The 26,893-nt window shown below is 43.5% G+C and overlaps 1 protein-coding gene and 1 long non-coding RNA gene across 3 annotated transcripts in view; one reads left to right on the forward strand and one right to left on the reverse strand.

The window, feature by feature from the left end:
- LOC110546480 (NXPE family member 4) overlaps positions 1–26,893 on the forward strand; it is a 228,696-nt gene that overhangs the window by 21,492 nt on the left and 180,311 nt on the right. The gene's annotated exons all lie outside the window — the stretch shown is intronic.
- On the reverse strand, positions 12,467–18,622 carry LOC132649459 (uncharacterized). The gene is made up of 3 exons (XR_009587903.1): positions 18,564–18,622; positions 14,544–14,645; positions 12,467–12,743 (listed from the first exon to the last, which is right to left on the reverse strand). It is a non-coding gene; the product is annotated as an uncharacterized LOC132649459 (long non-coding RNA).

Below are 26,893 nucleotides of genomic sequence, written 5' to 3' on the forward strand. Positions count from 1 at the left end.
CCCCTGTGGCAGACAGGGAGGATGTCAACTCTGAAGTGGCCAGGAAATAAAGCCGTGGGCAAGAGGATTTGAGGGCATGGCTGTAGGTGGAAAGCATGCGCTGACCATCTATTTTACATACCCTGGGAGGACGATGAAGGAGTCAGAAAGTAGCAGCACACATCTGCGTGATGCACTGGCTTTTTCTGTGGGTTGCAGATGCTGTTCCGGGCCTTGCTGACATGGAGTACAAGGCGGCCTCTGCTCCCCAAAGCGCCATTACAACAGCTGTCCTTGTCTTGGCTGGGTCTGGCTTTGCATCTCTGTGGTGGTATTCCTCAGGGTGGCCAGCTGGATGTTATCCCCAGATAGCCTTCGGTGTTGGCACAGGTCCTCTGAGAACCTGCCAACGGGAAGACCATTGGAGCAGAATTGGTACCAGGCTCCTCCCTGCAGGAGCTCTGAGAAGTCTCTGTCTGTGCACCGCTGAGGTTGCAGCTGGAAGGAGAAAGTCCAGAAAGGAAAGAAGAGCTGGGGGGGAGTTATGGAACTCGGGACATGTTTGTCATTTTCTGATTTGTGCTGTTCATCTTGCTTACCCTGTTGAGAGACTGGGTGTATTTGACTTTTAAATACCCATCTATGCTATATGGCCTGGCTGCATGGTCTGGCTCTGAGAATGACACCAGTGTGTACATAATTAACAAGAGAGGTGCACACTGGCTCCAGAGAGGCAGCTCTATCTCAGGCTTTACACGCAGGGATTTCTAAGAAGGTTTAGACTTACGCAGCAGTTGAGACAATACAACGAGAGGAAAACCAACCTCTCTTCTCTTCCAAAATCTGCTGAGTGAAATATCATCATTATCGTTTGTTCTTGTGGGAGAGGGGGGGAGACACGTTATGGGGGAAGGCAGGCCCGCACTGTGTCTGAGGGTCCTGAGCAGGGGGAGGTCTCCAGACCATCTGTGCTGTCACAAAGCCTGGAGGCAAACAAATGCATTATGGTTGGTTCCGCCACAGTGTGACTGAAATGAGGTTTCCCCACTATGCTCACTGTGCTGGCCGTCCAGCTCCTCCAAGCGGTGCGGCTTGCATGAGGGTACCCACCTCAGACCCATGTGTAAAAACTTACATACCTTGGTGTGGCAATGCTGGGAAGTGGGACCTGGTAAGAGGTTGTTAGGTGGTTGGGGGCATGAAACAGACCTCCTCATGTGAAAAGGAGCAAAGAGGGTCCTATGCATTTTTTTCCCTCTGTGTTCTGTTTGCTTCTATGCATGCTTCCAACCATGGCAGGCTGCTGCACTAGCTTCTGCCTCCGGAATAAATAACCAACACAAACAACTCTTGTTTTAGCTCCTGGTTTCAGTCCACAGTCACTTGACTCTGCACCGAGGCAAAGCATTATGGTGAGAAATGGGGAAAAGGCCAATGATGCTTATATCCCGATGCAGAGGAAGATAGAGGAGGAAGAAAGGACAAAGACAAGGAACTGGGAGAAGAAAAGAAGGAAGGGGAAAGAGAAGGAAAGGGTAAAGAAAGGGAGGAAGAAGAGGAGAAGGAGAGATGGAGGTGGAGGGGAGACCAATTAAACTCTCCTTGTGCTTTAAAAGAGATCCTTTTGGATAACCTTCTTCTGCCAAGTAGACTCAGACTCCTAAGGTTCCCAGCCCCTGTCCCCAATCCCCAGGAGTGCCCCCAGCTGGGGACCAAGACTTTGACACATTAACTTTGAAAGAATATTCCAGATCCAAGCTATAATAGTCACTGGCTGCAGCTCTCAGAGGCCAGAAAATGGGGGATGCTTGTTTGATCTTAGGCTTTCATGCTCTGAATATGTGAACCAACAAGGACTCTTTTTACTTCATAAGTATTCTGTGTCAGGCATTTGCCTACAGTGGCAGGCAGCTGACTAACACACCGAGTTTAGTAAGGAAAAGTGAGCTTTGTCAACCACGGTCTGAGTGGGGAAGATGTTGGTGATCACAGCATCCTTGCAGAAAGTCTGGTCCGAGATTCTGAAAGGATATGATTATTGAGCACCCTCATCACATAAGCCCTTCATTCACGCAGCATTTATCCAGCATTGACCGTGTGCAGAGCCATGTGACAAACAGGAGAAAGAAGTGAAAACTAATACATCAGAAATGTGTAGGAGACAGAGACACAAGCAAATAGTAAACACACGACACAAGCAGGAAGCTGAATATGGAACTCATTAGTTTCTACTTCTAACAGGATATATTTTTAGCAGTGCCAGGGATCAGATCCAGACCTCACATAAGCTAAGGAAGCCCTCTACCGCTGAGCGATAGCTCCGACATAAAAGAACTTACTCCTGATACAGGGTGCAGAGGCCTCATTTTATTATTATTTTAAATGTATTATTGTTGTGGTTAAGATATGTATGTGTGTGTGCGATGTGCCTCTGTGCATTTGTGAAGTACCTGTGTGTTTGAGTGTGTGTGTGCATGTATGTATGAGGTGGCTGTGTGTGTGTGATGTGCCTCTGTATGGGAATGCTATGCCTCTGTGTGTGTCTGATATCCCTGTGTGTGTGTGAGATGTATTGTGATGTGCCTGTGTGTGTCTGATATTTTTCTGTGTCTGTGTGTGTGTGTGATGTGTCCATGCCTGTGAGCATGTGAATATGTGCATTTGTCTGTATGTGTGTCAGTGTGTGTCTTTATGTCCGTGTGTGTGTGTGTGTGTATGTGTGATATGTGTGTGATATGTGTCCCTGGGGGCACATGTGAAGATCAGAGGACAACTTGATGGAGCTGGTTCTCTCCTTTCCCTGTTACACAGGTTCTGGGGGTCAGGTAGGGCAAACACCTTTATGCACTGAGCCATCTTGCCCAGCCCACTTTTATTTTTAAATAACTGTTTGTTTGTTTTTCTATGAAAAGAAAATATATCGGGGCTGGAGAGATGGCTCAGCAGTTAAGAATACCAACTGCATTTCCAGAGGACCTGGCTTCAGTTCTCAGCCCCCATATAGCAGCTTATACTCATTTTAAGATCTGGTTTATAAGAAGGAATCTGACACCCTCTTTTGGTCTCTGTGGGCACCAGGCACACTAGTGGCACACAGGCATATATGCAGGAGAAACATCCATACACATAAAATAAATTTTAAAAAACTAAGATAAAACAAAGCACATGCCTAATAATGAAGACGTGAGAAATGTTTATCTTAGTCTCACCATGTGAAATAATCATTATTAACAGTAATACTTGGCTTAGATGAATCTCAAGCACACACACAGACACACACACACACACAGAGACATAGGAGACATACACACCATCCTGGACCAAACCAGCACTGTCCACCATATATCTGGCGCCTCTCCCATGGCAACATCATTCATATGAATGCTTAAGACAGAAAGTGAGGGTCACCCCGGATGACTCCCCTCCTCCAGTTTTCAGTTGTCTTACTTCCTTTTATCTAATCTAGAAAACACAGCTCTGGGCTGGAGAGATGGCTGAGTGGTTAAGAGCACGGACTGTTTCTCCAAAGGACCCCAGTTCAATACCCAGAATCCACATGGTAGCTCATACTGTCTGTAACTCCAGTCCAGAGGATCTGGCACCCTCTCACAGATACGCAGTGTGCCAGTATGCACATGAAAAAAAATAAATCTAGAAAGGAAGGAAGGAAGGAAGGAAGGAAGGAAGGAAGGAAGGAAGGAAGGAAGGAAGGAAAAAAGAAAAGAAAAGAAAACAGCTCCATTTACCTAGGCCTATCTTCCTTCTCTGTCACACTCTAGTGAGCCACCTTCTCACCCAGACGATGGACAGTCATTCATCCCAATTCCTGACTTCACTCCTGCCTCCTCCACCCCATTATTCATATTACAGACTGTTTTTGCTTTTGTTTTTTTGTTTGTTTGTTTGTTTGTTTGTTTCTTAATTAAAAACCACCCGCTGTGGTGGCACATATCTGTAATCCCTGGGCTCAGAAAGCAGAGGCAAGAGATCATCACAGCTTCGAGACTAGTCTGGTCTATTTGGTAAGTTCCAGGCCAGCCAAGGCTATAGAGCAAAACCTTGTCTCAACAATGAGGGGGGTGGGGGAAGATAAATAAAAGAGAAATGCACTCCTAGCAGTAAGCAAAAAGACAGCTTGTTGGTGGTGTTGTCCTTATGGCAGTCCTTTGTTCATTGTAGCTTGGTGTCTGGCTTGGTGACCAGAGCTGTTTTATATCTAGGACACATAAAAATCCAGTCCAATCCAGGCAGTACATGGAGAGGAGGACAGACAAATTCTTGCAGACCACAGACATGCCCTCTTGCACACAGTACAGGCAGTGAGTAGACACCGGCTTGCTGGCACGCCACGCAGCATGGACAGAGGATGTCATCCAGGGTCTGCTAGCCGTGTGGCCGGCTTTCAGTGGGAACCATCACAGCATGCAAGAATGTGGTGGTGAGATGGGAGAGAAACAAGTGGAGCAACTGGAGCGTTTTGAAGAGAGATGGAAATGGAGAGTTGAGCATGCGGAGGAGCAGCCTGCTTTGAGTGGCCAGCCCTGCCGCCTAGGGCCATGGTGAGGTCCCAGGCTGAGTTGCCTCTGAGGGCCATGTCTGTGTGTGTGGCTGTGCAGCACTGGTGGTGAGCGTCAGTGGCTCATATCACCACTAAAGAATAGGATCTCCGTGACACAGGGCAACAACAGGATAAACAATTGGGTTCCCAATGAGGAACCGATTTTGAGGGTGTCACAGAAACAAGGAAAGACTCATTGCAATGAACATTTGCAAGTGAAGATGTGTGGACAGAGGAATATAATGTGGCATACCACTGTGACATACCACAGCCTCCATGATGTGATGAGATGTTTTCTATGCTTGTTTTTTGCGGGGAGGGGAGGTTGGTTTCTTTTGTCTTTTTTATTTTGGGGGGAGGTTGCAAGGGTGGAGGGCAGATACGAGGGGGTGGGGAGATGAACGGGCCTGGGATACATGATGTGAAACTCAGAAAGAATCGATAAAATGTTAAAAAGAGAGAGAGAAAAGCAAATTGGATCATGTCACTCTTTTGTCTAATGCCTTTAGTGGCTCTGAACTGCCTTTACAATTAACTTTTTTTTCTGAAAATAAGACCAGTTCGGTTGTTTGGAGAACCTCATCCTGACAACAACTAAAAATGAATAGTATTTTAAAATTTTTCATTTGAAAACATTGAATTACCAATCATCTGATAAGGAACTACCAAATCAAAAGGTAAGTGAAATTAAGAATCCAGATAGTCAGATAGTGAGTTTGATCCCTTCAGCGTCTCTGAAATGGGTAAGCCAGTCACAGACTCATGAGGCAATGGAGACAAGAATCAAATCCCCAAGACTCGCAAGGCGGGGTGTGTAATAAGATAACCATGTTCAGCTGAATGGTGGTAGTGCACGCCTTTAACCCCAGCTCTCAGGAGGCAGAGGCAGGTGGATCTTTGAGTTCAAGGCCAGCCTGGTCTACAGAAAGAATTCCAGGGCTACACAGAGAAACTCTGATTTGAAAAACAAAACAGAACAAAATAAAAAGATACTTTCTATAGAAATTCCGGGGAGGGAAGGCAGTGTCAAAGGCAAGATGCTGGATTGTTATCTTCAGAATTTAAAACATGTCTTTAGTCCTTTGAAGATCAGGACATCAGGAAATAATCTCTCTCCTAGAAACTGTAAGCATAAAATGGCCATCTAATTAATGCGTAGAATAACTTATTTTGAACGGAAAAGGCCATCCATTGCTGTGCATTTGGTTTGCTATTGCCAAACTCTAGGAGTATACATGGGCAAAAGTAAACCCAACTTGTCATTTTAGGAAATGCCTCTAGGTTTCAGAGACATTTCAGAAATAATGTTCAGGTGCAGTGAGTAAAGCACAGTGGAAGGTACCAAGATACTAAGTGAAAATTGGAAGAGAGAATGCATTCTGAACAACAGACAGCAAGAAACAGACCCTCCGACTCTGTACTAAGTAAACAGAAGTATTGTGGGATGCATGTGTTTGCTCAAAGATAAAAAAGATTTTAAGGAATTTTCACGGGAGATTTTGAAGAATTACCCTACAATATTTGAGATGGAAATAAATGAGGTTTCTAGAAATGAAAACTAGAGTAATAGTGGCTGAGCTGATGGGTTTAACAGCAGACACAGGACTGGTCAAGGAGAAGCTTACTTAGTATCTAGAACCTGCTACAGCTGATGTAAGGTGTATAAGAGGGATTGAGAGCAAAGAATCAGATCTGGTCTTTGTTTAATTCAAGATATACATGGATAGGAGAATGAGGCCGAGGCAAAAATATATGAAGCCACAGAAGCTGGGAATTTTCCAGAAATGTTTAAAGACAGATTCAAGGGTCCTTTTAATCCAAACAAAACAGAAGACAGAAATCCACTCAGACCTGACATAGTGAACTTTCAGACACAACAGATGGTGAAAAATCTTAAAAGCAGAGAGAAGAAAAACACATTACCTTCAACAATACACAGATACAGCAATGGCCAAACTCTCAAAAATACTGCATTGAGACTAGACTCTTAGTTCCTTGCGGTAGCCCTAAGGTCTTGTGTGTTCTGTGCCTGGCCCACTTTTCCCATATAACATAAAGTACTCACCAGGTATATGAGCACCCTTACATAGCTTCATTTCTGATGCCTTCGTGATAGTCTATTATGAACGTATCATAATTTATTTACTCAAGCCACTATAGCTTGCAGTTTAGATTGGGCCTCTAATCTTGAGGTAGATAAGTCATCTTACCCTATGCTGTAGCAATTGTACCTGGGTTAAAAATGCAGATGGGAGCATATATGTACATGCTGAAATTACTCACCTCATATTTCTGTGTCCCTGACACTTAGCTTCTCTACCCAAGTACAGTATTATCTTATTCAACATCGTTGATACAAAAAGAATGGCAACTTGATTTAAAAATTTTCCTCCCCCACAAATTTTACTGTAACATACCAAATCTATCCATATTAAGAGTGTTCATGTAGGGCTATAGGTATGTGTGCATGTACATTCATGTGAACATATGTAGGAGAATATATGTGTGGTGTGGAGATCGGAGGTCAACGTTGGGTGTCTTCCTCAATGACTTTCCATCTTATTTTGGGAAGAATCAAGTCTCTCTCGCTGATTTCAGCCGGAGTGGCTGGCCAGCAAACCCCTCCTGTCCCGCCTGCCCAGCTCTGCTGTGTCTGGCTTTTTATGTGAGTGCTGAGGACCTGAAGTAATGGTTATTATTTGTTTCTTCAGTTGATTTTTGTTTGTCAACTGATTTTTAGTATTGCTTTCTATCAGGTCATAAAGATTGGTTGCACTGTTCTAGGTTATGTGTAATAGTATGTTATGCTTATATTATGACATATTTAACCAGTACCTTTTGTTAGGATGATCTAAAATAAGCTCCTAGGTATGTATCTGAATTCTAAAAGTAGGGTCGTGTATGCCCAGGCTGGCCTCTAACTTACTGTGTAGCTAAGGAGAGCCTGTACCACTACACCTGGCTCTATTTGTTGCTAGGAGTTGACCCCAGGACTTTGTGTATGATCAGCGAGCACACAGTATCAGTTGAGACACATGCTCTGGAATTTGCAAACTCCATTTTTTATTGGTCTTGGAGTTTTAGTTACCTTTCTGGCACCATGATAAGACACCACGACCCAGGCAACTTACGGAAGAAAGAGTTTGCTTTGGCTTATCATTCCAGAGGATTAGCATCCATGATGGCAGGGACAGTGTGACAGCAGGTGGCAGGCATGATAGCTTGAGCAGTAAGCTCAGAGCTCACATCTTGACTCACAAGTGGATGGATACAGGAAACTGAGAGTGGAACAAATCTTTAAACTCTCCACAGCCTGTCTCCAGTGGTCATTTCATCTAGCACACCCATTAAAGCTCCCAAACAGTGCCCTCAACTAGGGAGCAAGCGTTCAAATGCTAGAGACTATGGGAGATAGTCTCATTCAAACCACCACACTTGGTAAACAGCTCACCTCAGGAGCTGTAGATGTTCTCACCAGCAACACTTAAAAGCATGGCTTTCCCCACACTGTCATCATCAACATCATGCCCATTTCAGGTGTTTGCTCTGGTGGTGCATGAAGAATGATGCCTTTTCTCTACAGTTTGCATTTCTTTTATTAGCAATGGGATCAGTGACCTTCTTGCCCATCTGAAAGCCATTTGTATTTCCTTTCCTGGGGACTGCTCATATTTTTTCTCATTTTCTAATTCCTTCTCTATTGATGTGTTGGCACTCTTTACATACAAGCTCTCTTTCACCTATCCATGGTGCTCCGAAAGCTGAGTCTTCATGAATTCAACAGGAAACTCATGCAGTCTAGAACTTGGCCTGAACTAATGTGCATTTTTATCCATCTCACTTGGTGTGGCTACTGGTCCATTTGCTGTGGCAGTGATGAAAGTTCCAGTTATAGATCACTTCCCCAGAAGCTACTGGAAGAGTTTCACAATATACAATATAGTCACAGTATGCTCTTCCCAAGAACAAAATTAAAAACCCCGTTGTCTCAGATCCTTTAAAAACTAAAAAGCATTGAGAAAGGTTATTATTTAATTTCTTTTTCCATATTGCTGTTTCTCCCTGATGTTTTCTATATATGCAGAGAGGAAAAAAAAAATCCAGGAAATAGGAGAAATAAAGATTTCCTTATTCCAGTGTCCAGCCTGAATTTTGCACCAGGGGATTGTCATCCTCCTGTGTCTTCGTGTGTTTCTCCATGTGGAGTCTTGTAAAAGACATCATGGAATCACAAAACGTCTTCCTTGCAGACACGAAGTCGGCAGATGAATCTACGTGCGGAAGTATTAGTCACAGCTATCACCAGCTTGGGCTGTATTTCACATGATAATATTTTTCTAGCTCTTTAGCACCTAATAAATCATATATTTATGGAAACAAAAGTGAAATCATCTTTGTAAAAAGTCTTTCTTCACTCTAGGATTGTAACGGATTGCCTCCTGCTTTCTTCCAGTGCTTTTATGGATTCCTTTGTCCTGTTTGCTTATGTGATACACCTGTATTTTATTTTGGCATAAGTGGCGAGACAGGGATCCAGATGAACATTTTATCAGATGGCTATCTGGTTACCTCAGCTACATCCGTTGATCATTCATCCGTCCATACTTAGTTAATTTGAAATGTCACCTTCATCATACACTAAATTTTTATGCTTTGTGAATTCATCCTTGGATTTCTCATTTGCAGTGAGTCTGTTGCTTCATACTGTGACAGTACATACTGGAGACGTTCTGCCTCATTATATCCTTATGAGCAGCACATGAGTGCCTTGTCCTGACTAGTTCCTTGGAACGACTCTGTTTATATTTTTAACCATTTTTCATTTTTGCAAAATAGAGTATAATTTAATAGTCTTTTACCTGCAGGTTTATTTCAATCAAGCCTGACATTTGTTTCTGTAAATGTTTATTTGGTTTATTGAACACTTTATTTTTTTCTTCTGTTATACATTAGACAGTGGGTGTTTTCTCCCATATATCTAAGGGGACACTTAAATTATCCTCAAAGCTAAGGGCATCCTTTAAGAATATCTTCCAGGGGAGCAACTGATATTAGGAATATCACAATAGGCTGGGTGAAAGGATCATTCTGAAATACCCCCCGAGGGCATGTCTACAGGCAGGGAGTAGAGGGAGAGGAATAACAACATCTGGTCTGGTCTGAATGTTTTCATCTCCCCAGTTCACGAGCTGAAGCCGAATAGCCAGTGTGCTGGTATTTGAAGTTAGGACTTTAGAAGAAATTAGGTCATGAGATTTGCGTCTTAGAAGAAAAGACACTAACAGGCTCGCTGCTTCTCTCTGATCTCTCCCACACGAGAACAAAGTGAGAGGAAAGCTACCTGTTGGCTACGAAGACCCCATTCAACAGAACCTAGCCATGTGGGAACCTTGACCTTAAACTCAAAGTTTCCAGAACTACGAGAAGCTTGTTTTAAGCCATCTACCTATGGAACTGTGTCACAGCAGCCCTAAGTGTGTAAGACGATATCCATCATTAGCCAGCTAGTACCTTTCAAAATTCTATTCACTGTATAATCAGAATAATTTCACGAATTCTCATCACTGCCTTTTCTGAGATAAGGGAACTCTGGCTTGATAGTTGAATCATGATTTAGTACATAGATAGGACCTTACAGACACTCGAGTAAAATCCAGCTTTCACCTGGGCATAGTGGTACACACCTATGACCCTAGACTCTGGAGGCTGAAGCAAGAAGATTGCATGTATAAAAGCAATCTGGACCGCGCAGTGAATTTATGGTCAGCCTGAGCTACATGAGAAGATATTGTACCTAAAATACAATAGATAAAAGAGAAGAGAAATAAAATATTAAATCTTGGCTTCCTGACACTTCAGTATTTTTTTTAATTAACTCAATTTACATCTCAGTCATAGGTTCCTTCCTCTTCTCCATTCAGTCTCACCCTCCCTCCCACATTCCCTCTCCCCTATACCTTAGAATAGAGGTGCCCACCTACCCAGATACCCCAGCTCATCGATTCACATGAGGACTGAGTTCTTCCTCCCTTGTGGCCTGGTAGGGAAGTCCCTTCAGGGGAAGTGATCAAAAAGCTGGCAGCATAGTCCATGTTAGAGATATCCCCATTCCCCTAACTAGTGGGCCCACATGATGCCTAAGGTGCCCATTGGACTTAGCTTCTTGGGGTCTGTGCATTGTAGTATGTCTATCCTGTACTGTAAAACTAAAATCCTCTTATAAGTGAGTATATACCATGTGTGTCTTTCTGGGTCTGGGTTACGTCATTCAGGATGATCTTTTCTAGTTCCATCCATGTGCCTGCAAATTTCATGATTTCCTTGTTTTTATTGGCTGAGTAGTATTCCATTGTGTAAATGTACCTTAATTTCTGTGTCCTTTCCTCTGTTGAGGGACCTCTAGGTTGTTTCCAGTTTCTGCCTATTACGAATAAAGCTGCTAGGAACATGCTGTGAACATGTCCTTGTTGTATGGTGGAACATCTTTCAGGTACATGCCCAGGAGTAGTATAGCTGGGTCTTGAGGCAGGGCTATTCCCAGTTTTCTGAGAAAGCGCCAAATTGATTTTCAAAGTGAGATTTTACCTTACACCCATCAGAATGGCTAAGATCAAAAACTCAAGTGACAATACATGCTGGCAAGGATGTGGAGAAAGGGGAACACTCCTCCATTGCTGGTGGAAATGTAAGCTTGTACAACCATTTTGGAAATCACCTTGGTATTCTTAATGTCTCTCTGTATTAAAATCCAACTACTGGGAAAGATGTATTCATACACAAACACATACTTATGTATGTATTCATACACATACATAAACTAACTGGGTTCTGTGTCTGTCATACAGATGGACAGGTGTCCTGTGGACTCTGCCACCCTATTCCCAGCAGTGCTGCTGTCCTGTTGCTGCCCAGGTGATCAGGGACCTTGACCAGGGCACCCACTAGTCCTGACCTTTCCTGGCATTGCCCTCAGCTCTAGACATGTCCTTAAACCCTTCCCTTCTCTCTCCATCGAAGTGTCTCTGGCCTTAGAACTAGAAGCCATGGCTTCTGCTAATTTATTCAGTTAAATTGGATAGTTGTTAATAAATGCTAATGAATTAATACATCATTCCCACAGAAGCCAAGAAGTAGACCAGTGAAGGGAAAACTGAGCAAAGTTTCACAACCAAGTGACAAATAATACATTTGAGTCTCCAGATAGTGTGGGGATCACCTTCCCCAGGAATCCTCCTGAGGAGAAAAGAAAGCTTTGGTCCAAGGCTGAGCATGGACACTGAATTTCCCTGATCCAGCTCCACAGCAGACACTAGCCTCCCAGCCATAGCATACATCAATATCCCTGATGACTTAGTGGTGAAGGTGGTGAGATGGGGACAGTCCCTGGAGAACTGGAGCTCCCAAGGGAACAACTCCCCAAAAGAGAAGGCTCGGTGTACTTAATTTAGACCTGCAGGAACTTCTCTAGTCTCTCAGAGGTTCTTTGAGCTGACCCAGGATATGGAAAGGGAGGAAAGTTTCTTTTTAGACTTGCATCACACCAAAAACCTCCCAAATTCTCAAGCTCCAAGAGTTCCTACCCAAGTCAGATCCAGACTGTCCCCCGCAGTGTTGCAATAAAAAACTCAGAGAAGAGGCTGATGTGGAAGGGAAGTCACCCTTATGCATCCCATTGCAGGTTACAGGAATCACTCTAGTAGGCTGGGGAGGCAGCTCATTGGTTCAGAGCACAGACTGCTCTGGCAGAGAACCCAAGTTTGGTTCCTGGTACCCACGGTGGGCCTTATAACCACTGCAACTCCTACTGAAGGGGACATGATACTTTTTTCTAGACTCAACAAGACACCTGCACTTGTGTGAACATACCCCCACACAACCACACACATATCCTCACAATTAAAAAAAATAGAACTCACTATTATTTGGTTGAAGGACAGGAGATGGTCTATAAAATTTATAATTACCACGAGAATACAATATTTTCAGAAATCATTGCTGGAGGAGGCTACAGGCTTTCTTCATACTAGACTTTTTCTTTAATAATGGCAGGTCTTATGAGGAATGCAGGAGGTGAAGGCATGGGTCCATCACAGCCACAGAGATACCCAGTCTGGAGGCAAGGCTCTGAATGAGATAAATTCTGGGGTCCCCTCCAGCGGGGTGCTTTGGCGATTGTGTCTGGCTTTATCTGAAGTGATGAACTGCTCTAAGAATAAAGAATGAGAAAGGATTAATTACCCATTGGATAAAACCTTTCTAATAAAGTGGAACCTCTTCAGTGCTGCTCTTTCCTGTCTCCCTTTACTCTCTTGAGGAGCTGTGGTATTCCAGGCCATCATGAGGTTGAAATAATGTTACTATGAACAAACACCGTGAGACAGTTGAGAAACGTATCCGCTCTGCTTGTTACAGAGTGAGAAACTGAGGACTGGGGAGGCCCAATCACTGTCTGCCAGCCCAGCTGTTCCCAGTGCCCATGCTGCTGGTCCTCAGAAGACTCAGTCTGCTTTCCCCTCCCAAGCCCTGTTGCATCGGATAGATGCGTTAAAAAGCCGCCCTGGAAAGACAAACCCTGGCACTGACAGGTAGCTTTCCATTAATAAAGCAAAAAATATAAATCCTCTTGGTGATTCTAGATCAGGGCTCGCCTCCTCCTTCCCCACCCCCACAGGAATCCACAAACACATTTTTAAATAACAAAAGAAAATTGAGTACCCGGAGCAGTTAGCAGGCCCCATGGGGGCTGAGGAGACCAGAAAAGGAGTCTATTATTTTGCACCTGTCCTGCCCGAAAGCCCATTGTGCAGCCGTATTTACTTAAAAAGCAGAGAAGGAAATCATTATTTGCTCTTAGTCCTGTGATTCCCGTGGCTATGCTCTTTGGAGGAAGTGTTTTATTTTATTTCTTTTTCCCCCTCCTCGTTTCCCGTGCTTGAGTTGCAAAAGGTAGAAGTAGCAATGTCTGGTGCATACGATATGGAGACTGAGCACCGGGGCCAGGATGGGGCTTAGCAGATGTCTGCACTGCCTCCTTTCATGTCTGGACAACGATGAAAGGAGATGAGCTCAAAGGGAGAGTTCCTCGTTCCTCTTTCTCTCTTGCCATGTACAAGAGCTGCATGTACACTGCATTTGCACACGGTCTGTGCACGCACACAGTAAGTATGCACATATATGTATGCAGACATATGTATGTGTGTGTAGACAGTATGTTATCTCAGCATATTTTCATTATGCTATGTAATAAAACATAAATATATTCCACCTCCCTCCCCAAAACCAGAAGAGTTAATGAATGCTGGAGATAGAGAGGAGGAAAAAAACCCACAACCTGGCAGAAAATAAGAACAGAAAAGGAGTCCGCCCTCTTTTAAATGCTCTAAGTATCTTTTGGTTTCAAATGCCTTTCCCTCTAAATGGCTGTATTTGCTCCACTAGATTGGCAGCAATCAGCTTTACAAGTGTTGGGGAAAGATTTGCTTGAACAGATGAAAGAAAATTATTCCTTCCAAAATGCTGGCGTCCACCACAGATGACGTGGCATTCCAGCTTGTCAGAAGGATGGTGCATTTAAAAGAAGCTTGTTTTCTTGGAAAATAGGGTCTTTGGGCCAGAAGGACAGACTCACAACCGGGCTGATAAAAATGTGACTATTGGAAGTTATAAGGTATTAAGGACTGTACTTTCAAAGTGGAGAACTTTTGGCAAGCTCCGAGAGCAGAGGTACAGAAGGATACATGCTGTTGGGGTAGAGAGCAGCCCGACGAGACTGGCTGCCGGTGTGAGTCGGACTGTGTGCCCTCTGCAGTCCAGGAGAAAGTCAGTATAGAAAGGATCTATTCCATCATCTTATCCCAGCCCTGCAGCCCTTACCCCCAAGCAAAGAAAAAATTAGCTCATCTATGTCATATTGTTGTAACAGGTATACTTTGGCTGGCCAGCTCAACCTTCACCAGTGAGCACAGGTATTCCATTAATAAATCCATTTACTGCTGAGTCTGATTACCTCAGTTTGATGCCTAGAGTAGACCATCATGGAAGGAGAACTTTGCCTCCCAAAAGTTGTCTTCTCACTTCTACAGGCGCCCCACAGCACATGTATGCCCACCTACAGACACAATAAATAAGTGAATAAATAAATAAGCAAATAAATAAACAAATGTGGTGTAGTGGGTCGCATTTGACTTTGGGTAGAACACCTTCCAGAGATGATGACACTGGAGTGAGATCTGAGGCCTGTGAGGGAGTGAGCCTTGCATGCATCTTGGTGTTGGGTTTCAGGTATGGTAACAGTGAATGCCTGAAGAGGGGTTATCAGTTGCCTTGATGTAACAGGGAAGAAGAAAATCCGGGACAACAGAGAATGGACTCAGTTCCAAAGAGAAAAAGATTGGAGGAGCACTGAAAACCACAAATGGGATGATAGACAGCTAGGTACTATGGGGAAGTAGAAGGACAAAGGCTGAGAGGGGTGGGGCCAGCACTCAGCTTCAGTAGCTCCTAAGCAGTGGGAAGAAAAGCATAATCTCAATGGAAAACCAGCCCACTCTGGTGAGAACAGGAGGGGCCGCACACAGGATAAGTCCATGGTTCTAGCAAGCCTTAAATCCAGTTGTGATTTTTTTTGGGGGGGGGGGGAGGAAGACAGTGACTCCTCTAGCATGATTGGCCAACATTGGAATAGAAGCCATCTATTTTGTCATTCCCCAAGTCTCAGCTGCAGTTGGGTGCCATCTTGAGAGGAAATGTATTATTTTAAATCAAGCTACTCTAGGGACTTGATAACAAGAAACAACCACACATCAAGGGGCCTGGGGTTCTTGCCACAGACTCAGAGAGGAAGATGTTTATAAGAACCAGTGAAGGAGAAAGTGAGAGCCAGGCTGGAACATATCAAGAAGTTCAGGTGACATAAGGCTTGGCTTGAGCAGTGAAGGCTACAGTAGTGGGTAGGCCTACATTCTGAGGCTAAGAAGTTCATCACTTAGGAGGTAAGTGAGGAGTTCTGCCTGCCACAAGGGATGTCAATGGGATGGAGAATTCTGAAGTCCCTGTAGTACTTGGCTTCCTCGGCTTCATTCTCCAACAGAGTGCTTAATGCTGAGGAGGCTTTGAAAGCACAGAGACTGGCCGTCCCCCATATGGACCCAGTGCTGGATTCCCTTCCCTCACTCCCAAACATCAGATACCCTAGGGGAACCTGCCTGGTCCATGGACTGTAAGGCTAAGTAAGTATGGCCAGAAGATGGCTCCAGGACTCAAAGAAGGCAAGATCCTTAGAGGAAGACAGCTGGGTTGGCGTCTGATATTTGACCAGTTTGGGCTCAGCACCCGCCTAAAGTAGGAAAGATGAGCTGCTCTAACTTCAGCTCACACCCCTCCCACAAACCTGAAAGACTCCACATTTAGAGGTGAAGGAAGCCACTCATACTTCATCTTTTCAGTCTGCCCTCCTTTCTCCTTTCTTCTTTTTATTGTACCTTGGCTAGCATTTTTACTTAAAAGAAAAAGCTTTATGACTTTAGATTTATTTCATTCTTTTGCTTACATTTATCTAACTTTGAATTTTGTCTTCATTGTGTCATCAATTTCTTCATCTCTCCCTTTTCTTCTGTCTCTGTTCATGTCATTCTTGTCTGTTACCCTTTTCTCCCTTTCCTCTCTCTAACCATGCTTTTCCTTCCTGCTTTCAATGACTGTCAATTATTTAATTCATTTGCTTCTTTTTAGATGTAACTTAAATAATTTTAACTTTATAATATATTCCACATTATTTATTTTAGCCATTATTTATTCTGTGGACACTGGTGGTATAGTAATAATTTTAATGTATTCTAAACAGACTCCTGTATCTTGTTGTTGCATTTAGTGGTATGTTTTCTCCCTGAGGGGTGCTGAAGATTGAGCACTCCACAGGAGGATGCCCATTGAGAAAAAATCCTTAAATAAAACTACAAGAGATAACCAAATAGGCAGATGACCAACAACACATAAACAGAAGAAACATGAAAAAGGAAAGCAACATGACACCCCAAAAGACTGTATGTAACCCTGCAACTAAAGACTCCAGAGACATTCAAATGGTTGGAACATCAGTGAAAAAAAATTTAAGTTATTTTAAAAATTTGCCTCACTGATACCTCACAGATATCAATGAAGAAAAATAAATGAACAGGACAAGCTGAAAGAATTATGAGGTCTGCTGTGGAGACCAAACCTAAGACTCTGTGGGGTAGAAGAAGAAACTGAGGCAAGAAACTAAAGATGTAGAAAAATTCAATGAAATTATAGGGGAATTTATCAAACCTTGGGGAAGAACTGCATATCCAAGCACAAAAGGTATCTGGAACCCGAAAGAGATGTGAGCAGAGAATAACCCCGTCACAACCCACTGTTGTCAAAACCCTGAGAGTACAAAACAAAGAAACAGCATTAAAAGAATCAAGAGAGAACGCCAGCTCCTTTACAAAGGCAACCTCATCACGATAACATTAGATATCTCAGCAGAAACCCTTAAAGCAAAGAATGCTGTATTTCAAGCCTTGGCAGTAAGTAACCACCAACAAGAATAACTATATTCAGAAGAGTTATCTTTTTAAAACAAACTAGAAATGAAGACATCTCAAGCAATTCATGACCACCAAGCCAGAGTCACATCCAGAACAGAATCGTTCACACAAAGGAGGAAAAAGGCAATCTCAGTTGTGAGAGCAAAGAGAGGAAGAAGCAAAAAGAACTATGAAGCAATCAATTGTTTCCAACTCAGTAAACCTGTGAACACCTAATGGAAATGTAAGGATAAAAGAAAGGAGCCAGCAGGGCTTAGCTAGTAAAAGTACTCATCGTGCACGGGCTCCTGTTTGAAAGAAAACTCTCCAAAGCTGTCCTTTGAGCACCACAGAACGCACCTGCCTTGGCACACATGTGCCCACACTCAAAAAGGAATTTCACAAAACAATGTTAATAAATAGAATAAATTTATGTAACCAAAAAGAGCAAGTGATAATGGAAGCAAATAGGAAAACAACACAAGTACAGGAATCTGCTTACCGCTTTCAAATTTACAGAACAGACATTAGAGACCATAAAGGAACATATAGGTGAAGGTAGAGTTACGTAGGCTTCTTTAATGTCTCATTCCCAGCAGTAGCTAGGTCCTTCAGACAAAAATACAGCACACTTCAGAATTAATCTCTATTTTCAATCACATGGACTTAACAGAATATTTCACCTGACACCTTAGAAATACACATTCTTAGAAGCCAGTGAATTTTTTTTTCTAAAATAGATTATATTTTAGACCTTATACCAAGTCCTAACCAGTAGAAAAGAGTCAGGATAATTTCTTGTATTTGATCAGATCATAGTGGAAAAAAACTAGAAGTCAATAACAAGAAAAACTGCATAACTGTACGGATGCTGAATAAAACACTCTTGAATAACCATTGGCTCATCGGTGGGAGGAGACAGGGAGGAGTATCCGTAGAGTCAAATAAAGATGAAAGCACAGTTTACCAGAATCTCTGTGATACAACAAAAGTGGCTTGAAGAGGAAAGTTTACAGCCATGAGAGCATACAGTAAATGGAGACCAAAATAACCATTCATAGATACAATCAGACTTAAAACAGACAGCCTCTGAGCCAAACCAACCAAAATAAAGAGAAGATCCAAATTAACAAAATTGGAGATGAAAAAGTATCAGGTACCACAGAGTCTTGTGAAATACAGGGGATCATCAGGGAATACATTGAAAAATTATATAAAAAAAAAAAAAAAACCAGAAAGTCTAGAAGAATTGACTAGATTCCTAAATACAGGCAACCTATGAAAATTAAACCAAGAAGAGACAGAGTACTTAAATGGATTCATAACAATCAGTGAAACTGGAACAGCAATAAAAGTCTCCAACAAAGAAAAACCCAGAACCAGACAGACTGATGGATACATTCTAACTCTAAATAAATACTACCGCCAGTCCTCCTCACATTGCTTAAAATAGAAAGAGGAAAAAATATCGAACTGACCTGTGGTGCCGGTATTGCTTTGATGCCAACCCTGGTAAGGACACAGCCACCGACATGCATTTTCCTGATAAACAGAGAGGTAAAACATCTCAGTAATATTTACCCAAGCTGAACTCAAGCATACAAGTTAGTTTCATTCTAGGGATGCAGGGACGGCTTGACATAAGATTCTCAATAATTAAAATACAGCACGGCACATAAGTACACTCAAGAAAGGAAATGAGAAGGTCACCTCAACAGACACAGGAAAAGTCTTTCACAAAGTTCACATCCCTTCGTGAGAACGCCCTGGAGACTAAGAATACAGAGAGAATAGCCATTCTGAGGCTGTGGGGCTTCACATTAGATTCTACACTTTCATTCTCAAATATAGTTTTATGCACTTATCTATTACCCCAAAGCAAAACCTCCATGACAGAGTTAGAACTCAAAAATGATTAGGTTTATGTCCTTGTGCATGACTCAAGTGTCCCTAATGTATCTTTCACAGTCTCTACTTTTTGGACCGTAGAAGTTCCTTGAGATGTATAGACCTTGGGTCTGGCTAATTTCCATATGCAATATTTTTATTTGTAAGTTATTCATAATTAAGTTTTAATTGAAAAAAGAACTAAGAAGAGGAGGAATACAATGCAACACAATACAGCCTATGACAAGCCTATACCTGACATTATACTGCAGTGAGGAAAAACTAAAAGCATTTTCTCTACAGTTAGTAGCAGCACGGGGTTCTCAGAGTCTCCACTCTTACTCAATACAGCTTGAAGGTTTAGAGCTATAAGGCAAGAGAATGAAGTCAAAGGGATACAGGTAGAAAATAAAAAGTGAAATTATCCCCATTTGAACTAGAAAATGCTTAGGCCTGAATCCATTATATTTGACACACTAACTAAAACTAACAATAAACAAACAGTTAGAAATAACAAGACAAAAGCAATGGACTTTTCTCTGGTTGAGATGGGAGCCTGATGGAAGCTTACACAGAGGATTAGCACCTGGTTTATGTTTCAGTCAAAACATGCAGGTAATTGTATGAAAAATAGAATTAAAGGCAGAAGCATGTTGGCAGGCCAGAGGAGGAGGTTATGACAATAATCTAGGTGAGGGATGTTATTGATTTGAACCCTAATCTGAGTAGGGAATATGGTGAAAAACCCATCACTATTAAGGAGCAAAAGTCTGAGGTACATGTTCGAGGATGTGTTGACTTTATAAATTAGTTGATTATTTAATCAGTTATCATAAGAAACCAAAAGATTGTGTTCAGGGGAGGGGAGATGGAAGGTGACATCAGACAAACTTTCCTGTTTTCTGAACCACCAGAGTCTAAGCAGGGGATGTCGTAAGTGCGGCATACAGGTCACCATACACAACAGAGGGCTAAGACTGGAGCAACATCCTCTCTACCGAAGACAAACTAGCTGCTGTCACAGTAGCACCCACCCTCAGGACTAATTCATGCCTTATTCCCTCACACCACCATCTAAAGGTATTGCCAGGTTCAATGTAAGCAATTACTCTCTTTACATTGAGTGGCTCTGCCATTCTCCAAGTCAGTGTCTGCATCCTCTTCTTACTCTACCGCTTACTCCAAAGGTTGGAATTTTGTTTTTCCTGTTCTGTAACTGCAGCTGGCCAGTGCACCCCTGGAGGACACTGGTGAGTGCTGTTGGCTTCCATCATCCTAACTAGGCATTCAGCGGTGTTCTTTACTGACACCCGTTCTCCACTGACTTGCCAAGATTGTCGTCATCGTCTTCTTCTTCTTCTTCTTCTTCTTCTTCTTCTTCTTCTTCTTCTTCTTCTTCTTCTTCTTCTTCTTCTTCTTTTTCTTCTCCTTCTCCTTCTTCTTCTTCTTCCTCTTCTTCCTCTTCCTCCTCCTCTTCTTCCTCCTTTTTTGGTGTGTTCAAGACAGGACTTCTCTGGACCCACTTTGTAGACCAGGCTGGCCTCAAACTCACAGAGATCTGCCTGCCTCTGCCTCCAGGGATTACAGGCATGCACCAGCGTCCCCGGTGCCAAGACCATATATATTTCTAAATCACAGTTCAGACTATGGTAGTCCTTCGGGTTCTGCAGAAGGACGTGAGGCCTCCCTTACCTACTTCCTTTTGCCATACTGTCCCCAGCACTCTCTATGTGCTTCCTCATGCATCTAAGGACACACCAGGTTCCTTTTTCCTGTCTGCTTCCCTCGGACTTTCCCCCTCTGATTGGAGAGCACCTCTCCTGCCACCAAATGAAACCCAGTCATCCTGCCTGGCACAATGACATCTTCCCACTCCAAAGATGCGTTTGTTGCATCTGAGCCATGCAATATACCTTCGGCTGCCACATGTAGCTCTTGGAAAGCTGAAATGTGGTGGGTGCCATGTATTTATTGAGCTAAGTAACGTTTAGGATTAAAGTGGAGTAACCAGTTTCATTTGACCTTTTTAAAATGTAGCTATGAGAACTGGTGTGATGGTTCAGTTGGTGAACACAGCCCTGGCAACCTGAGTTTGATCCCAGGATTGCATACCACTGTAGCAGGAAAGAACCTGAGAGCTGTTCTCTGATGTGTGTACACACACACACCTCCACCTCCCCAGCACTGAGACTACAAGCCTTTTTTTTTTTTTTTTTTTTGACATGGGTTCTAAGGCTCGAACTTGGGTCTTCATGGAAGACAAGCAAGCACTGTACTGACTAAGCTTAGATTTTAAATTGTACTTGTGACTCAGGTTGTATTTCCAGGCAATGCTGCATATGGTACTTTCATTCTTCAAATACGTGTCTGTCTCCTGCAGTAGAGAACGTCTGCCCCTCTGCTTCCTATGGTGACGGGCGGGATCTCCTGAACTGCAAGCTGAAAATCCTGCCTTAAGTCTCTTGTAAAAAAAATGTGGTGGCAGTGAAGAGAAAATTAATATATTAGAGAACACGAAGCATTCAGATTTATCCATAGTTCAGGGCCATGGAAAGAAAGCTGCCTACTATGAGCAACAGGAAGTCGTGGAAGATTGTGCAGGAAGCAGCTGCCCTCATCATGAATAACGCAGTGGTCACAAATAGCAGTAACTTGTAGACTTCCAAGCTGTCACGCTGTCACACTGTCTGCTGTCTGCCACTGGGGTTGTCTACAGCTATGCGCTTGGCTTGTTTTACTCATCAGAATGCCTGGGGTTTACAGCCTGGATCCCCAGAGCAACCCCTGCTGTTCTCTCATTTTCCATCTCAAATCCCCCCAAGCCCAAACCGCTCACTATCGAGGGAGGAAACCTGGCTTTCCTGAGGGTCTTCCCAGTTTACACTTGCTTGTTGTCCCCAAGAGGTGACTGGATGACTGAGAAGGGTGAATCCAAGGGAATGGCGCTGAGGCCTTCCTGAGTTCTTCCGATCTGTGGCCTGAGAGCTTCAGTCTCTTTGAACACACCACTTTGGAAACAAGCAAGGAGCCACAGCACCCAGCTCCAGGCTTCAGTCTGAGACTCCTGGGTGTTTTGATGAGTGTGGACAGAGCCAGCCCTGTGGGATAATTAAGTCTCCTTTTTACATAATAAGGTCCCATTGGCTCCTCCTTAATTGCATGTGTAGGAAAGTAAACTACCTGGGTTGGTGGATCAAAACTCTGCAATATTTAGTGGGAAGAAGGGAGAAGTGGGCCTTTTTTAGCAGATGAAAGCAGAACCAGGATTGGAGCAGGAGGCTACAAAAGTGAAAAGGAAGTGGAGCCTCAGACACCGGAAGTCTACACTGGAAGGTATTTCAGATAGTCTGGTCCTACACCATTATGCCGTACACAGGCAGCCTCAGACCCACAGAGAAAGGGTTTTCATAGGACCCGATTTTTATTATGTCAAGCATTACGTATCCCCATACTGTTGCTAAAATTATATGTAATTTAATTTATATGTAATGGTAGGCTGTTTTGTCGTTGTTTTGGTTTGTTGTTTTTTTTCCTTACCATTTGATTGAGTCTTTCACTTATCCATTAATCTTGAGACAGGGTCTTGCTATATAATTCAGGCTGGCCTTGAACTCTCAGTCTTCTTGTGTCAGCCTCCAGAGTGCTGGAGCTTACAGGTAAGCGCCAGTACACATGCTGAGGGCTTGGCATTTTAAATATCTCTGTCCATCTTGTTTCTTGTGGGTTCTCTTTACAATCTCCCTGGCTAAAATGAAGCTTTATTAAGAATTTTTACCCCAGAGTAGCTTTGTGTTTGACTGAAATCTCATAGAGTGTGGTAGAGCTGAGGAACAGTGGCAAATCTGCTGTTTTTTTCATGCTCCATCATTCATTCATTCATCCATTCATTCATTCATTCATTCAGCACAGTTGAGGTCTCACAGTGAGACTTGGCATAATTTTATTTTCTTCTCAGTCTTTAGTGTGCCATGTCCAGGTCATTAGCTTTTAGACACAAGCTGAATATGATCTGGTTTGAGTTGTAAGAAAATGCCTTCTGTGGGGCCTGGAATGCAGGACCATTTCAAGAAACAGGAAAAAAGCCTTGGGAGAGGGCTCAGTGTAGAATATGGTTGCAGAGAGAAAGAGAACAGTGAAAATAATTCAGACGTTTTGTAGTTCGGTCTCCAGGGAAATCCTAACAGTGTGAACTGTAAAAGAGGTAAAGAGCCCAGGTGTCCATGAGTCATTGAGGGAGAATTGTCTCACAATTTGTTACATGCACCTGGAGTCAAGGAGAGGAGGGGGCTGGGGTCAGCAGGGTGTCCCTGTGGAGTGTATGACACTGCAGGAAAGTGGGGCCAGCCAGAAGATGTCTTTGGGCTACATGTCAGTAAGCTTGTCTTGGTAATGAATCACCTGACACAAGCTCTGTATGACTTGGGAGAGGCTTATTTAGCTCAGTTTGGGGGTTGAAGAGCATGGCACTCAAATTGTCTCCCTTCTCAGGTGTATTACCTCCTAGTAGATGGCCATGGTGGGATTCATGTATGAGGGAGCAAGCCATTAATTACAGCTGGATCCAGCAGCAAAGAAAGAGAAAGACTTAAGTGTCTGAAGTCCCCAGTAAGGCCACGTCCCAAGAACCTAAGGACCTCATTCTAAATTCCCCAAACTATCACCCGAGGACCAAGGTGCCAATCACAGCAGAAGCAAACCACAGCAGGTTCTGGGGTTCATTATTCATGCTGTAGAGGACAGCTGGAGTCTGTGGAGAAGGCCCTAAACTTTAGGTTATGATCAGGACCCTGCTTGTAGCAGACTCTTTGGGGCTGAATCATTCTCCTCAGTTCAGCATCCTCTCTATAGAAACCAAGGCAGAGGCTTCATGTCACTACCCATGGTGCTTTGCACAACCATGCAAGGGTATTGCAAGTGTATCCCTGACCCCTCCCAGATGGCTGTCTCTTGGCTGGTGGTAAGGGGGCCCAAGGGCCCCATAAAGCCACATGGACTAGTGTCTTTTGCTTTTATTGCCTTTTGCTCCATACACATGTGTGCAAAGCGTGTTGTCAAGTAAAAGCTCCCCCGCCACCCTGAGAACAGGAAACAGCCGCCTCCCCAGCCTCTACTTTCTCAGTATAGCTCTGTCCTCTGCCCTGGGTTTTATTACTCTGTGAGTGATGTTTGCCTGGAAACACTTTCTTTATGACTTATTAATAAAAAGCGAGAAGGGAGAAATGGAAGAAACACAAGGTAAGAGAGCAGGATTGTATCTAAGTAAAACACTTTTCAAAGTGTCAAAAGGTCTTTGGGGAAATAGGAAAAATAAATGAGTCAAAGTGTGAAGTGAGTGAGAGGCAGGAAACTGGCTTCAGGAAATAAGTCCTCAGCAGCAGCAATTTGGACTAAAACAAAACAGAACAAAATAAAACCTGACAAAACGCAACTAATAATAATCATCGCCGTCTCCCTCATTGGTGTCACCCTCACCACAATGCCCTGTGTTGACATATTGTTTTGAGACTGCATTGATCTGAAAAATGACCAAGTCATAAGAGGAATAAAATAAGGTCGACAAACATGGCAGATGGATCCAGGAAAAACAGAGATCAAGTCTAGCCCTGCCCATTCTTGTTTCCTTGCAAATGATGGCCTTGAGTCCCAGGAGGGCTGTAAGATATCTCCAGATGGAGCTGCAAGTACCTTGGATTGAATTGTTTCAGAATAGAGGATTTCCATGCCTCCTCTAGTACTGGCTACTCACTAAAGGAAGGAAGTAGCTACAGAGACTGCAAATCCATGGGTAAATGCAGCAAGAGGAATGAGGCTCAAACTGAGTGAAACTTTTGAGGTATTTTTTAAATTGTAAAGCTCACAGGCATGCCTCCCAGGGACCCTGTAAAGATTACCGCCTTGTAATGGTGACATCTGGGACTGAGTCGTATGTGTGTGTGTGTGTGTTCATGTATGTAAGTATGAGTGGTAGCCAGAGGTTGACGTCTGGTGCTTTCCTCAATGGTTTTTCTACCTTATTTTTGAGGCAGGATCTTTCATGGAACCTATAACTCGCTGATTCAGCTAAACTGACTCTTTAGGCACCTACCTTCCCAGTTTTGAAATTATAGGTATGTAATAGGTGCCTGGATTTTTCCCTGTGTGCTGGGGATTGAACTCAGGACTTTATGCTTGCAAGAACAAGTGCTTTGCTGATTGAACCATCTCTTTAGTCCCCTAAACTTCTCATGGGACTCTGGGAAAACTAAAAAAGACAAAGACACTGCCTTTACCCTTATTTCCAGAAGTGCCCAAATCTAGGAGTTTCCCATTCCATCCCATCACCCTACTGTCCAGAGGTCTAGGGCACAGGTCAGCCTGCAGGGGACTTCTGTTAATTTGCTCTATGATGGCCATTCTCATGGCTCTCCCACTGTGCTTCTTCAGCCATGATTCTCACCCTCACCTTCATCCTGACTCTTCCCCCTTCAAATCTTGCCATCTCCCATCTCTAAGAAGCACAGCCTGTAGCTTCCAAATAGGAGTGATTTCTCTTACTTGGCTCTGCTTTTTATTGGGCACAACACAGTCATACATATTTAATGAATATTTGTACACATTCAGGATGCATCTTTCCTGCTGGAGCACAAATGCCCTATGAGATGGGATCTTGCCTTATTTATCTGAATGATGTGGAGAACAGGGAGCCTGGGGTGCTTGCCTTGCAAGTAGGCTCATAGCTCAGCACTGAACTCAGTGGCTTAAGCCTTAATCCTTCCCCAAGGCCCACATCAAATGCCACCTTTTTCAAATTATTTTCTATGCATGATGTCTTGCCTGTGTATGTGTCTGGCACCCCATGCTCTTTTTGGATCCCCAGGGACTGGAGGTACAGTCAGTTGTGAGCTGCCACATGGGTGCTGGGAATCAGAACCAGGATCCTCTGGAAGAACAACCAGTGCTCTTAGCCACTGAACCATCTCTCTAGCTCCTGCCACCTTGTTCCTTAAGCCTTGCTTCCCACTTTCACTTGGAAGCAGGCCCTCTTCCCAGATTTCCTATGAAGAGCTTTAATGCTGGTCAGCAGACATCTCCAGCACTCTTCTGGACAAATGGCCACAGTGTATCTCTTCCCCCCCCCCCCCCTTGAAAGTTCATCAGGGTCATGTGGCTTGCTTTGGGCATTAAAATTAAAGCAGAGATGACCAGTGTCACTTCACACTGGATACATTAAGAGCAAGTTCAGGGTTTATTGTGCCCTTGTTCTCCTGCTGTAACAGTGGTGGAAGTCCAGAGAAAGAGAGCACCTCCCTTAGGCTGTAGTTCTTACATAAGGTTGTTAGAATGGACTATTTCTGGAGTCCCCTGAGAGCCATTCAGTAGGAATGACGCCTGAGATCAGGAGCTGGCTGTCATTGAGGCACAGTAGAGCCTTTCCTGTCTAATACATACACCGTAACACTTCCCAATATCATATTATTCGTGCAAATGCCATCTCCCTAATAAGTTGAGCGATTCTCCATCTGTCCATTCATTTCTGCAGTCTTTTACTTCTCCAGCATTTATAGAGCACCACCATATGTTAGGTGCTCAATGCAACTGTGCCAGTTGCCTGAGATGGCATAATAAGCAAAGGGTGGTATCTGCCATTCCCTGGGCTTCTGATCGGGCAGGAGAGTTGGTAAGTAGCAAGGAATTGTCAGGAAAGCCACCTGGGGAGAGTCCAGAATGCTGTGGGACACACAGAGCGGACACCTAACTTTTAGAAGTTTGGGAGGGCTGGGGACATTCGCATCTACACAGAGACTTGGAGCAAACAGGAAATTTTCTGATGAAGAGGGACAGGGAAGAGGACAAAATGGTGGCCAGAAAGAGGAAAGGGGATAGGAGGGGGAAAGGAGTGGCGAGAGAGGGGGGGCACCTTTGTGCGTACGTGTATCCATCC

Source organism: Meriones unguiculatus, chromosome 1 (genome assembly GCF_030254825.1).
Source record: "Meriones unguiculatus strain TT.TT164.6M chromosome 1, Bangor_MerUng_6.1, whole genome shotgun sequence".
Lineage (NCBI taxonomy): Eukaryota > Metazoa > Chordata > Mammalia > Rodentia > Muridae > Meriones > Meriones unguiculatus.